This window comes from Anopheles coustani (assembly GCF_943734705.1).
Source record: "Anopheles coustani chromosome X unlocalized genomic scaffold, idAnoCousDA_361_x.2 X_unloc_103, whole genome shotgun sequence".
Taxonomy (NCBI): Eukaryota; Metazoa; Arthropoda; class Insecta; order Diptera; family Culicidae; genus Anopheles; species Anopheles coustani.
The window spans coordinates 35,764-50,000 of record NW_026525053.1 but is presented as its reverse complement, the minus strand read 5'-3'; positions in this window follow the sequence as shown (position 1 = coordinate 50,000).

Here is a 14,237-nt window from a genome sequence, read left to right as displayed (position 1 = left end):
CTGGGTACCTCCGGGTACTTGGGGTTGGTTGAGGACTTGGTGAAGATACCCCTGTCACCTTGTTCGAGGCCACTTGCATGGTCGCAAGCGTTGTGATACAATGGCCCTACCGGGCAAACACTTTGGGTTCGCAAGGACTTGGAGTGCCGGGACGGGTTGGCGGATCCAACACTCTGGGTACCTCCGGGTACTTGGGGTTGGTTGAGGACTTGGTGAGCAAACACTTGATATACGTTCTTCGGATGTATTTCGGGTGTCACCTGTTGTCCGAGGCCACTTGCATGGTCAACGGTTGAGGTGGTGATGGCGGGTCGGTGCTGTAGGGTGCCGGCCTGTTGGCTGCCTTGGCCGGGTTGGTTGGTTAACACTTGATTGGGCTTGCACCCGAGGGTAATGGCACTTGAAGGTGGGTACTGGCCGGCTGACCTGGTGTGATGGTTGGTTGGTGAACACTTGGCGGTACTTGCACTTGGCTGTGCTTGGACTTGAAGGTGGGATCCGGCTGGCCTGGGCCATTGGTGGTTGGTTGGTTGGTTAGCCCTTAGCTGGGCTGGCTGGCTGGCTGGCCATCGGTGGTGTGGTGTGTTGGGCGGTTGGTGAACACTTGGCGGTACTTGCACTTGGCTGTGCTTGGACTTGAAGGTGGGATCCGGCTGGCCTAGGCCATTGGTGGTTGGTTGGTGGGTTAGCCCTTAGCTGGGCTGGCTGGCTGGCTGGCCATCGGTGGTGTGGTGTGGTGTGGTGTGTGGAGTCGAGCATCGCGCGCCGTTGCCTTCTTCGGAGTGTTGTGGGTACGCAAGTGCTTGCAGTGCAAAGAGGTTGGTGATGGAGTGACATTGCCTTCACCATGGAGTTGCGGGTACTTAGGTACTTGCAAGGAGATGGTGGTATGGTGGTGTTGCGTGTGTGGTGTTCGATTAGAAAGATATATTTTCTAAGTCCGGATTAGTGCTGTCAGTGAGGCCGCCACTAACAGGTCCTCCACGGCCTCCGTGGTTCTTGACTTGGCGCTATTCCGGACTTGGGGCGATCACGATGTCCCCGTGCGGGACTTAGAAGATGGAAGAACACAAGTACCCTTATCCTATGACTTGTGAGCGATTGGCATACGTTACCACATGAAGAGAAAAATTGGCTAAGTCCAGGATCCATATTATATGAAGAGAAAATCGGCTAAGTCCCGGATCCATATTACATGAAGAGAAAAATCGGCTAAGTCCAGGATCCATATTATATGAAGAGAAAAATCGGCTAAGTCCAGGATCCATATATATTAACCTAATAATCGGCTAAGTCCAGGATCCATATTATATGAAGAGAAAAATCGGCTAAGTCCAGGATCCATATTACATGAAGAGAAAAATCGGCTAAGTCCCGGATCCATATATATTAACCTAATAATCGGCTAAGTCCAGGATCCATATGATATGAAGAGAAAAATCGGCTAAGTCCAAGATTAATATGATATGAACAGAAAAATCGGCTAAGTCCAGGATCCATATATAATAACCTAATAATCGGCTAAGTCCAGGATCCATATAATATGAAGAGAAAAATCGGCTAAGTCCGAGATTGGGTCTGTCGGAAATACACTTTCAAGTTACCACACAAGCAAGCAAGATGGCCTAATGATGGATCCATATAATATGAAGAGAAAAATCGGCTAAGTCCAAGATTGGGTCTGTCAGAAATACACTATCAAGTTACCACACAAGCAAGCAAGATGGCCTAGTGATGGATCCATATAATATGAAGAGAAAAATCGGCTAAGTCCAAGATTGGGTCTGTCAGAAATACACTATCAAGTTACCACACAAGCAAGCAAGATGGCCTAGTGATGGATCCATATTATATGAAGAGAAAAATCGGCTAAGTCCGAGATTGGGTCGGTCGGAAATACACTATCAAGTTACCACACAAGCAAGCAAGATGGCCTAGTAATGGATCCATATCATATGAAGAGAAAAATCGGCTAAGTCCCAGATTGGGTCTGTCAGAAATACACTTCCAAGTTACCACACAAGCAAGCAAGATGGCCTTTTGATGGATCCATATGATATGAAGAGAAAAATCGGCTAAGTCCCAGATTGGGTCTGTCAGAAATACACTATCAAGTTACCACACAAGCAAGCAAGATGGCCTAGTGATGGATCCATATAATATGAAGAGAAAAATCGGCTAAGTCCAAGATTGGGTCTGTCAGAAATACACTATCAAGTTACCACACAAGCAAGCAAGATGGCCTAGTGATGGATCCATATTATATGAAGAGAAAAATCGGCTAAGTCCGAGATTGGGTCGGTCGGAAATACACTATCAAGTTACCACACAAGCAAGCAAGATGGCCTAGTAATGGATCCATATCATATGAAGAGAAAAATCGGCTAAGTCCCAGATTGGGTCTGTCAGAAATACACTTCCAAGTTACCACACAAGCAAGCAAGATGGCCTTTTGATGGATCCATATGATATGAAGAGAAAAATCGGCTAAGTCCCAGATTGGGTCTGTCAGAAATACACTATCAAGTTACCACACAAGCAAGCAAGATGGCCTAGTAATGGATCCATATCATATGAAGAGAAAAATCGGCTAAGTCCAAGATTGGGTCTGTCAGAAATACACTATCAAGTTACCACACAAGCAAGCAAGATGGCCTAGTGATGGATCCATATTATATGAAGAGAAAAATCGGCTAAGTCCGAGATTGGGTCGGTCGGAAATACACTATCAAGTTACCACACAAGCAAGCAAGATGGCCTAGTAATGGATCCATATCATATGAAGAGAAAAATCGGCTAAGTCCCAGATTGGGTCTGTCAGAAATACACTTCCAAGTTACCACACAAGCAAGCAAGATGGCCTTTTGATGGATCCATATGATATGAAGAGAAAAATCGGCTAAGTCCCAGATTGGGTCTGTCAGAAATACACTATCAAGTTACCACACAAGCAAGCAAGATGGCCTAGTGATGGATCCATATAATATGAAGAGAAAAATCGGCTAAGTCCAAGATTGGGTCTGTCAGAAATACACTATCAAGTTACCACACAAGCAAGCAAGATGGCCTAGTGATGGATCCATATTATATGAAGAGAAAAATCGGCTAAGTCCGAGATTGGGTCGGTCGGAAATACACTATCAAGTTACCACACAAGCAAGCAAGATGGCCTAGTAATGGATCCATATCATATGAAGAGAAAAATCGGCTAAGTCCCAGATTGGGTCTGTCAGAAATACACTTTCAAGTTACCACACAAGCAAGCAAGATGGCCTAGTGATGGATCCATATGATATGAAGAGAAAAATCGGCTAAGTCCCAGATTGGGTCTGTCAGACATACACTATCAAGTTACCACACAAGCAAGCAAGATGGCCTAGTGATGGATCCATATGATATGAAGAGAAAAATCGGCTAAGTCCCAGATTGGGTCTGTCAGAAATACACTTCCAAGTTACCACATGAGCAAGCAAGATGGCCTAGTGATGGATCCATATAATATGAAGAGAAAAATCGGCTAAGTCCCAGATTGGGTCTGTCAGAAATACACTTCCAAGTTACCACATGAGCAAGCAAGTTACCACATGAAGAGAAAGCCGGCAAAGTCTGGGAATGTTACCACATGAACTGGAAAATGGGCAAAAACCTACCTTCACAGGGAACGTGAATAAGTAAGGCTGTAGACATCGGATCGACAAGCCAAAGACTGATATGGAAAGGAAATGAGTAGTACTAGCTTTCCTGAGAGTTGCAGAGCTTAGACTGCATATGAACGAAAGTTATTAAGCGTCAAAGTCAGAGAAGTTACCCAAAGGAACACAAGTTCCAACTTAGAGCATGTATACCGCCTAGACGGTAAGAGGTACGGCCAGGCTGAGGAATAAGGAAATGTTGGCCAACATGTTCCCTAACTATCTCCCGAAGACCGCAAAGCAATCCAACATCAACCAAGAAAGTTATAGCCCGATCAAGGAAACACCTACTTTGCACCGATATTGCACCAAATACATGTACCAAGCACCTTCGGTTGCATACCTGCAGGGGTTTACCATAGTAGGCCATGGAAGACCGATATACCGAACATAATCACTTTCTATCTCCTCGGGTGTTTGAGATAGCGCTTTGCGGTACAAGAACGAAAGTTAGACTTTATCTTGGTGCATCTTTTTGCCCAAGATCACAAGACCCTATCTACCAAGGCAAGAAAGTTGTGTGGGGACAAAATGTCCAAAAGTGCCCAAAGTGGCACACTTGAACCATATATTCGAGAAAAACACAAGTGTGGGCCCGAGCTAGCAAGTTGAAATGTTCTGACCGTCAGTAGCCCTAGTTGAGGTGCACTTATCATTATATGAGGCCAACGTGCCAGCTAGTCTCTAAAGGGGCGATATGGGTGTTCCAAGGTTTGTACCCAATTGAGGAAAAAACAGGGTAAGGTACGGTGTACCGCGAATAACTCGGGCTATAGATGTCCGATCGATGAGTTTGGCATATGTATGGAAAGGTCTCGACGAGACCTAACTACCCTGAAAGTATGAAGGCAAAGACTTGAATGACCGGGAAGTTATTAAGTGCACAAGTGGTAAAGTTGCACCAAAGTCCATGTTACCCGAAGTGGTACATGAACACCCAATATTCGACCAAAACACAAGTTTAGAGACGAGCTAGCGAGCTACATTGTTCAGACCGTCAGTAGCCCGCATCAAGACACGCATTTCATTATATTGAGCCTAGCCGCTAGCTCGACTCGAAGTCGGTCATATGGTTGGTTGATGGTTTGGACCGACCACGTGGTGTACCAAGGTGATGTACCTTTCATGAATTAAAACTCTAACTGTATGGCACTGAGCGACAAGCTAAGGTGTGATTTGGAATAGTCTTGAGTGGGACTATTTAGGAAAAATGCGAACAAAAAATCACAAAGTCCTTGGGCGAAGCTATTAGCGAAACATAGAGCAAATTGGTACCAAAAACTATGGAAATGGGACTTGAGTCAAAAATAACCGCAAGTTGGAGAAGAGATAGCAAGCTTGCGTAGAACAATTATATTTGGTGCATGGTATCACCAACAAAAAAGTATATGGGGCCAAGGTGCTGGCTGGCCTCCAAAGTGGAGATATGGGCGATCCAAAGTTTGTACCCAAGTACGAACAAGTATGGAAAAAACAGGGTAAGGTACCAAGTACCATTAATAACTTCGGCTGTAGATGGCCGAGCGAGGCAAACGGCTCACCGTTGGAAAGGTCTTGGGGAGACCTATCTACCCTGAAAGTTTCATGAGGCTGAGTTGAAAGACCACGGAGATATTAGGTGATGATGGTCCAATTCGGGGACCAAGTCGCAGGAAATGGCGCTTGACCAAAATCACCCTTGGAAGGTGAATACCGGCTTACCGGTAAGAGATAGCGACTTGGCGTAGAATATTCATAAGTTGGGCGTGTAGAGACGCAACTTTTATTATATGGGGCCAACCCGGTCAGGGTGCTCCAAGTCGGTCGTTTGGTTGGTTTATGGTTTGGGCCGACCACGTGGTGTGCCAAGTTGAGGTACCTTTCATGAATTATAACTTGGTCAGTTTGCCACCGAGCGACAAGCTGCGGTGTGTTTTGGAATGGTCTTGAGTGGGACTATCAAGGAAAAATACCAATCGAAAATCAGTTTGTCCATGGCCGAAGCTATTAGTGAAACATATAGCAAAATGGGTCCAAAAACGAATGAAATGGGAATTGGACCAAGAATAACGGCAAGTTGGAGAAGAGATAGCAAGTTGGCGTAGAACAATTATATTTGGTGCATGGCATGACCAACAAAAAAGTATATGGGGCCAAGGTGCTAGCTGGCCTCCAAAGTGGAGATATGGGCGATCCAAAGTTTGTACCCAAGTACGAACAAGTATGGAAAAAACAGGGTAAGGTACCAAGTACCATTAATAACTTCGGCTGTAGATGGCCGAGCGAGGCAAACGGCTCACCGTTGGAAAGGTCTTGGGGAGACCTATCTACCCTGAAAGTTTTATGAGGCTGAGTTGAAAGACCACGGAGATATTAGGTGATGATGGTCCAATTCGGGGACCAAGTCGCAGGAAATGGCACTTGACCAAAATCACCCTTGGAAGGTGAATACCGGCTTACCGGTAAGAGATAGCGACTTGGCGTAGAATATTCATAAGTTGGGCGTGTAGAGACGCAACTTTCATTATATGGGGGCAACCCGGTCAGGGTGCTCCAAGTCGGTCGTTTGGTCGGTATATGGTTTGGGCCGACCACATGGTGTACCAAGTTGAGGTATCTTTCATGAATTATAACTCGGTCAGTTTGCCACCGAGCGACAAGTTGCGGTGTGTTTTGGAATGGTCTTGAGTGGGACTATCAAGCAAAAATACAAACAGAATATCAGCTTGTCCATGGCCGAAGCTATTAGTGAAACATATAGCAAAATGGGTCCGAAAACGAATGAAATGGGACTTGGACCAAGAATAACGGCAAGTTAGAGAAGAGATAGCAAGTTGGCGTAGAACAATTATATTTAGTGCATGGTATGACCAAGAAAAAAGTATATGGGGCAAAGGTGCTGGCTGGCCTCCAAAGTGGAGATATGGGCGATACAAAGTTTGTACCCAAGTATGGCAAAAACTGGTAGAGGTACCTTTCATGAATTACTGCTCAGGCTGTATGGCACTTAGCGGAACGCTTGGCTCTGGTATGGAATAGTCTTGAGTGGGACTATCAAGGAAAAATACGAACAAAAAATCACCATGTCCACGGACGAAGGTATTAGCGAAACTTAGAGCGAAATTGCGACCAAGTCGCTGGAAATGGCCCTTGGACCAAGTATACCGTCAAGGCGGTACGAGATAGCGAGTTGACGTAGAACATTTATAAGTTTGCCTACAAGAGACAAAAGTTTAGTTATATGGGGCCAACCCGCTCAGGGTTGTCCAAGTCGGTCATATGGCTGATCGAAATTTTCGACCAAGTACTGAGAAAACAGGGTAAGGTACCGTGTACCTCGAATAACTTCGGCTGTAGATGTCCGAGCGAGGCAAACGGCATAGCGTTGGAAAGGTCTTGAGGTGTTCTAGGCACCCTGAAAGTATGAGAAGGCTACCTGGAAAACTCGTGGAGATATTAGAGAAACATAGGGCCCAAAAGATACCAAGTCGCAGGAAATGGGCCCTCCATGAACACCCTAAAATCCCAATTACGGCTAAGTTGCAGGCCAGCTAGCGAAGTGAAATGTTCTAGGCATAACTAGAACACGTTAAGGCGCAACTTTTTGAATCAGAACTTTTTTCGATATCTGGCCCCCAAAGGGGGGATATGGTCGATCCAAGGATTTTTCCAAGTTTCGGTACTTTTTACGGTATCACTCATAGCTCCGGCTGTAAGCAAGCAAATGACAATCTAAGACATGATTTGGAAAGGTATTGAGTAGTACTAACTTACGTTAGAACACAGCGAAGCGCTATCGGTTCATGGCAAGGCCGATATAAGCAGTCAAAGATGAAAAATGTTGACAAAATGAACAAAAATTACCTTGGTACGCGAATAGCGGCCAGGGATGAAGAGGTACGAAGGTGGTGTAGAACAATTATAATTAGGGCTTGGTACGCTCTAAAAGTTTGCCGAAGACCGCAAAGCGCTCAGACCCATAGAAAGGGGTCATTTGGGCCGAACAGTGCGTGCAAAGAGGTGAAAATGCAAAAATTGCACTTTCGGGGGCGATTTGCGGGGGGAAGGAGGGGTCGGAGGGCAAAATGTCTCTTGACCAAAAAGTCTTATCTCGTCGAGATCTACAACATTGCCGAAGACCGCAAAGCGCTAGCTCGCAATCGAAAAATCGAGAATTTGAAAATTTTCTAAGTCTTGGGCTCCCTAAGGAAAAGTTTCAAAAATCACGTTTGTCCCCAATTTTGAAGGGGAAGGAGTCGGTTCCGGGGCATGGTGTCTTCGGCAAAAAGTCTTATCTTTTTGCGTACTTTCGACTAGTTCAATAAAAATTTTTGACCCAAAATTTGTTCGGCGGACCCCTAGGTCGAAAAACCCGAAAAAAGTCGAAAAAAGTCGAAAATGTCGAAAAATGAGAAAACCTCATATTCGGACTCTACACGAGCCCCAGATATTGAAAAGTGAAATCCGCGGTCGATTTGGAACAAAAAATTTACCTAGGCAAAGTTGTATGGAGGTAGGGACCCCTGAGAAAAAAGTTTGGTCCCGAGGCTCCTTGGACCACCAAGTCCCTAGGTCGGACCAAAATCGGAAAAAATCCGACCAAAGTCGAAAGTGTCGAAAATTTTAAAAAACCCCTTTTGGGGCCCTATGGCCTCCCTAGATAATGAAAAGTGAGGTCCGCGGCCGATCCGGAAGAAAAACTTGACCTAGGGAAACTTGTATGACGGTGGGGACCCAAAAAAATTTCGATGAGTGTAGTTTAGACAGGCCGGAAAATGTATCGGTGGTCCGTATCAAGGGACGTCTTTTAGTTCCATGGGGTGGTGGTCGTCGAACAAAGTCGCCTAGGTCGACCACCAGAAAGACCAGTCGTGTTGTAATGGATGTTTTGACCACTTTACTAGGGAAACCTAGTAGGTCGAAGCAAATTTGGGGTTCGAGATGAGTTGGTGAAAGTTGGTCCAACCTAGGTGTGCTTGGTGGAGGTTGACCATGAAAGTAGAGCATGATGGGAATGACCATAACTTTGGTTCTAGATGTCGGATCGGTACACTTTCGGCAGTTTTGGAAAGGTGAAGGCCTGCTCTAGCTATGTTTCCTACCAAGCTGAGCGCCTACTAGTGACCCGGAGGAGGTATTAAGGGTCAAAGGCAAAAAGGGGTACCCTAAAGTGCGTGTGACCAAGAAAATGGGAAAAACGGTATCGCCTATAGCTCAGGCTGTATGGCTCGGATCGGAAAGCTTGGATATGCGTTGGAAAGGTCTTGACGAGCGCTAGCTATGTGTCCTACCAAGCGAAGCGCTAGGTGTTGAGCAAGTCGGTCATATTAGAGGGCAAAGGTGAAAAATGGTGGTTTAGAGGCGAAAATTCACCTTATGATCGAAAATAGCGGGCGAACGATAAGAGCTACGAACACGGCGTAGAACAATCATAAGTACGTTACCACAAGACCTAACTTTGGCCAATATAGAGCGAGAAGATCGGAGGTACCCATCAGGGTGATATGGCTGGTTCAAAGTTGGACCAAAACGAGACTTGAGAAATGGATTGAAACACGGTATCGCGAATAACTCAGGCTGTATGGAACGGATCGACAAGCTTAGATCAGTGTTGGAAAGGTCGAACCGAGCGCTAACTATAATCCCAAACAACCGAAGCGCTAAGTGTTGAGCAAAACTGAGTTATTAAGCGACAAAGTGGAAAAATAATACCAAAATGGCCAAAAATCACACAAGACCAAGAATACCGAGCAAGCGGTAAGAGATAGCGGGTTGACGTAGAATACTTATAAGTTTGCCTCTACGAGACCTAAAAGTCGTCCATAGAAAGCGAGAAGATCGGACCACTCTGGAAGGGTGATACGAGTGGTCAAAAATTAGCAAAAATGAAACATGGCTAAAATGGATTTGACTTGTGCACCATGTAGCTCCGGCTGTATGGCATGGATTGTAGAGCTAGGATATGTTTTGGAAAGGTAACACCCAGCGCTAGATACGACTAGAAGAAAGCAAAGCGCTAACTAGCATGATTTGGAAGTTATTAAGCGTCAAAGTCGAAAAATGTTACCAAAATTGAAACTCGAGTACATTGGGCCAAAAAGTACAAGTTGTGAAATTTGGACTTACGAGTAAAATACCGAGCAGGCGGTAAGAGATAGAGACTTGGTGTAGAACAATTATAAGTTGGGCATGTTATAACCTATATTTGGCCCGAACATAGTCTCGAGATCGGTGGTACCTAAAAGGGTGGTACAGGTGTTAGATGGTTTTCCCAGAGCATAAGCTCCACATGATATGGAAAACGGGAAACATCATAACTTCGGCTGTATGGCATGGAATGGAACGAACAAGGTATCGATGGAAAGAGAAAAGGTAGCGCTAACTATAATTCCTTCCAAGCAAAGCGCTAGCATGTGACCGTTTGGGTGTTATTGTGAGTCAAAGTCTGAAATTGTTACCACGAGAGGCGAAAATCCAACTAAGTCCATGAATACCGGGCTGGCGGTAAGAGATACGGCTTGGCCGTAGAACATTTATAAGTTGGCCAAGACAAGGCCTAAGTTTCGTCCATAGACGACAAGAAGATCGAAGATACCTGAAGGTGAGATATGGGCGTCCCAAAGTGGGCCTTTGAAAAAGTGACAAACTTCCCTTATAACAGCATACACCAAATATCTCTGGCTCTATGGCACCGAATAAGAAGTTGAGCTCAGCGACAGAAAGGTGATAGTCAGCGCTAAATATCATACGAACAGAGTGAAGCGCTAAAGGGAAAGGATCTTGGTGATATAAGGTGACAAAGTCGAGAAAAGTTGCCTCAAAATCATGAAAAATGTGAAAAAATGGCTAAGTCCCGGGTGCCTTAAGGGCAGGTTAATCGAATGTACCGAGCTGGCGGTACGAGATAGAGACTTGGTGTAGAACAATTATATGTTTGGCATGGCAAGACCTACATTCGGCCAATACAAAGTGAGAAGATCAAAGATACCCGCAAGGGTGATATTGGTGTCCAAAGGAAAAAAGCACTAAGTCTTGGGAAACTTATATGAAGAAAAAGGACCCTGATGGGTCATATGGGATGGATCGAAAAATCGGCTAAGTCCCAAAATGGGGATGTCAGAACTACACTCATGTGTTACCACATCAAGCAAGGCAAACTTATATGAAGCAAAGGACCCTGATGGGTCATATGGTATTGATCGAAAAATCGGCTAAGTCCCAAAATGGGGATGTCAGAACTACACTCAAATGTTACCACACCAAGCAAGGCAAACTTATATGAAGCAAAGGACCCTGATGGGTCATATGGTATTGATTGAAAAATCGGCTAAGTCCCAAAATGGGGATGTCAGAACTACACTCAAATGTTACCACACCAAGCAAGGCAAACTTATATGAAGCAAAGGACCCTGATGGGTCATATGGTATTTTACGAAAAATCGGCTAAGTCCCAAAATGGGGATGTCAGAACTACACTCAAATGTTACCACACCAAGCAAGGCAAACTTATATGAAGCAAAGGACCCTGATGGGTCATATGGTATGGATCGAAAAATCGGCTAAGTCCCAAAATGGGGATGTCAGAACTACACTCAAATGTTACCACACCAAGCAAGGCAAACTTATATGAAGCAAAGGACCCTGATGGGTCATATGGTATTTTACGAAAAATCGGCTAAGTCCCAAAATGGGGATGTCAGAACTACACTCAAATGTTACCACACCAAGCAAGGCAAACTTATATGAAGGAAAGGACCCTGATGGGTCATATGGTATTTTACGAAAAATCGGCTAAGTCCCAAAATGGGGATGTCAGAACTACACTCAAATGTTACCACACCAAGCAAGGCAAACTTATATGAAGGAAAGGACCCTGATGGGTCATATGGTATTTTACGAAAAATCGGCTAAGTCCCAAAATGGGGATGTCAGAACTACACTCAAATGTTACCACACCAAGCAAGGCAAACTTATATGAAGGAAAGGACCCTGATGGGTCATATGGTATTTTACGAAAAATCGGCTAAGTCCCAAAATGGGGATGTCAGAACTACACTCAAATGTTACCACACCAAGCAAGGCAAACTTATATGAAGGAAAGGACCCTGATGGGTCATATGGTATTTTACGAAAAATCGGCTAAGTCCCAAAATGGGGATGTCAGAACTACACTCAAATGTTACCACACCAAGCAAGGCAAACTTATATGAAGGAAAGGACCCTGATGGGTCATATGGTATTTTACGAAAAATCGGCTAAGTCCCAAAATGGGGATGTCAGAACTACACTCAAATGTTACCACACCAAGCAAGGCAAACTTATATGAAGGAAAGGACCCTGATGGGTCATATGGTATTTTACGAAAAATCGGCTAAGTCCCAAAATGGGGATGTCAGAACTACACTCAAATGTTACCACACCAAGCAAGGCAAACTTATATGAAGGAAAGGACCCTGATGGGTCATATGGTATGGATCGAAAAATCGGCTAAGTCCCAAAATGGGGATGTCAGAACTACACTCAAATGTTACCACACCAAGCAAGGCAAACTTATATGAAGGCAAGGACCCTGATGGGTCATATGGTATTTTACGAAAAATCGGCTAAGTCCCAAAATGGGGATGTCAGAACTACACTCAAATGTTACCACACCAAGCAAGGCAAACTTATATGAAGCAAAGGACCCTGATGGGTCATATGGTATTGATTGAAAAATCGGCTAAGTCCCAAAATGGGGATGTCAGAACTACACTCAAATGTTACCACACCAAGCAAGGCAAACTTATATGAAGCAAAGGACCCATATGGGTCATATGGTATTTTACGAAAAATCGGCTAAGTCCCAAAATGGGGATGTCAGAACTACACTCAAATGTTACCACACCAAGCAAGGCAAACTTATATGAAGGAAAGGACCCTGATGGGTCATATGGTATGGATCGAAAAATCGGCTAAGTCCCAAAATGGGGATGTCAGAACTACACTCAAATGTTACCACACCAAGCAAGGCAAACTTATATGAAGGCAAGGACCCTGATGGGTCATATGGTATTTTACGAAAAATCGGCTAAGTCCCAAAATGGGGATGTCAGAACTACACTCAAATGTTACCACACCAAGCAAGGCAAACTTATATGAAGCAAAGGACCCTGATGGGTCATATGGTATTGATTGAAAAATCGGCTAAGTCCCAAAATGGGGATGTCAGAACTACACTCAAATGTTACCACACCAAGCAAGGCAAACTTATATGAAGCAAAGGACCCATATGGGTCATATGGTATTTTACGAAAAATCGGCTAAGTCCCAAAATGGGGATGTCAGAACTACACTCAAATGTTACCACACCAAGCAAGGCAAACTTATATGAAGGAAAGGACCCTGATGGGTCATATGGTATGGATCGAAAAATCGGCTAAGTCCCAAAATGGGGATGTCAGAACTACACTCAAATGTTACCACACCAAGCAAGGCAAACTTATATGAAGGCAAGGACCCTGATGGGTCATATGGTATTTTACGAAAAATCGGCTAAGTCCCAAAATGGGGATGTCAGAACTACACTCAAATGTTACCACACCAAGCAAGGCAAACTTATATGAAGCAAAGGACCCTGATGGGTCATATGGTATTTTACGAAAAATCGGCTAAGTCCCAAAATGGGGATGTCAGAACTACACTCAAATGTTACCACACCAAGCAAGGCAAACTTATATGAAGCAAAGGACCCTGATGGGTCATATGGTATTGATTGAAAAATCGGCTAAGTCCCAAAATGGGGATGTCAGAACTACACTCAAATGTTACCACACCAAGCAAGGCAAACTTATATGAAGCAAAGGACCCATATGGGTCATATGGTATTTTACGAAAAATCGGCTAAGTCCCAAAATGATGATGTCAGAACTACACTCAAATGTTACCATACCAAGCAAGGCAAACTTATATGAAGGAAAGGACCCATATGGGTCATATGGTATTTTACGAAAAATCGGCTAAGTCCCAAAATGAGGATGTCAGAACTACACTAAAAAGTTACCACACCAAGCAAGGCAAAGTACCTAGGTGAACCCTAGGAAGAAACACGGACCAAGTCAGATGGCCTAAGTCAATAGAACAAGTGACCTAGGCAAAGTTGTATGGCGCTGAGGACCCTGAAAAATCTGGTTAGTGTAGTTTAGACAGGGTAGGTTTTTGGGTCGGCCGAACCCCCTTATTTTGGGTTTTGGCCTCATCAAGAAGCTACACCTAGGCAAACTGCCTAGGGTGAAAGTGCGAAGACCAATCGAATAGTAAGACAAGTTTTGACCGATCGCCCTAGGCAAGCTTGTATGAAGAAAGGGACCCTAAGGGTCATATGGAAATACATGAAAAATCGGCTAAGTCCCAAAATTGGGATGTCAGAACTACACTAAAAAGTTACCACATCAAGCAAGGCAAACTACCTAGGTGAACCCTAGCAAGAAACACGGACCAAGTCAGATGGCCTAAGTCAAGAGTGCAAGTGACCTAGGCAAAGTTGTATGACGGTGAGGACCCTGAAAAATCTGGTTAGTGTAGTTTAGA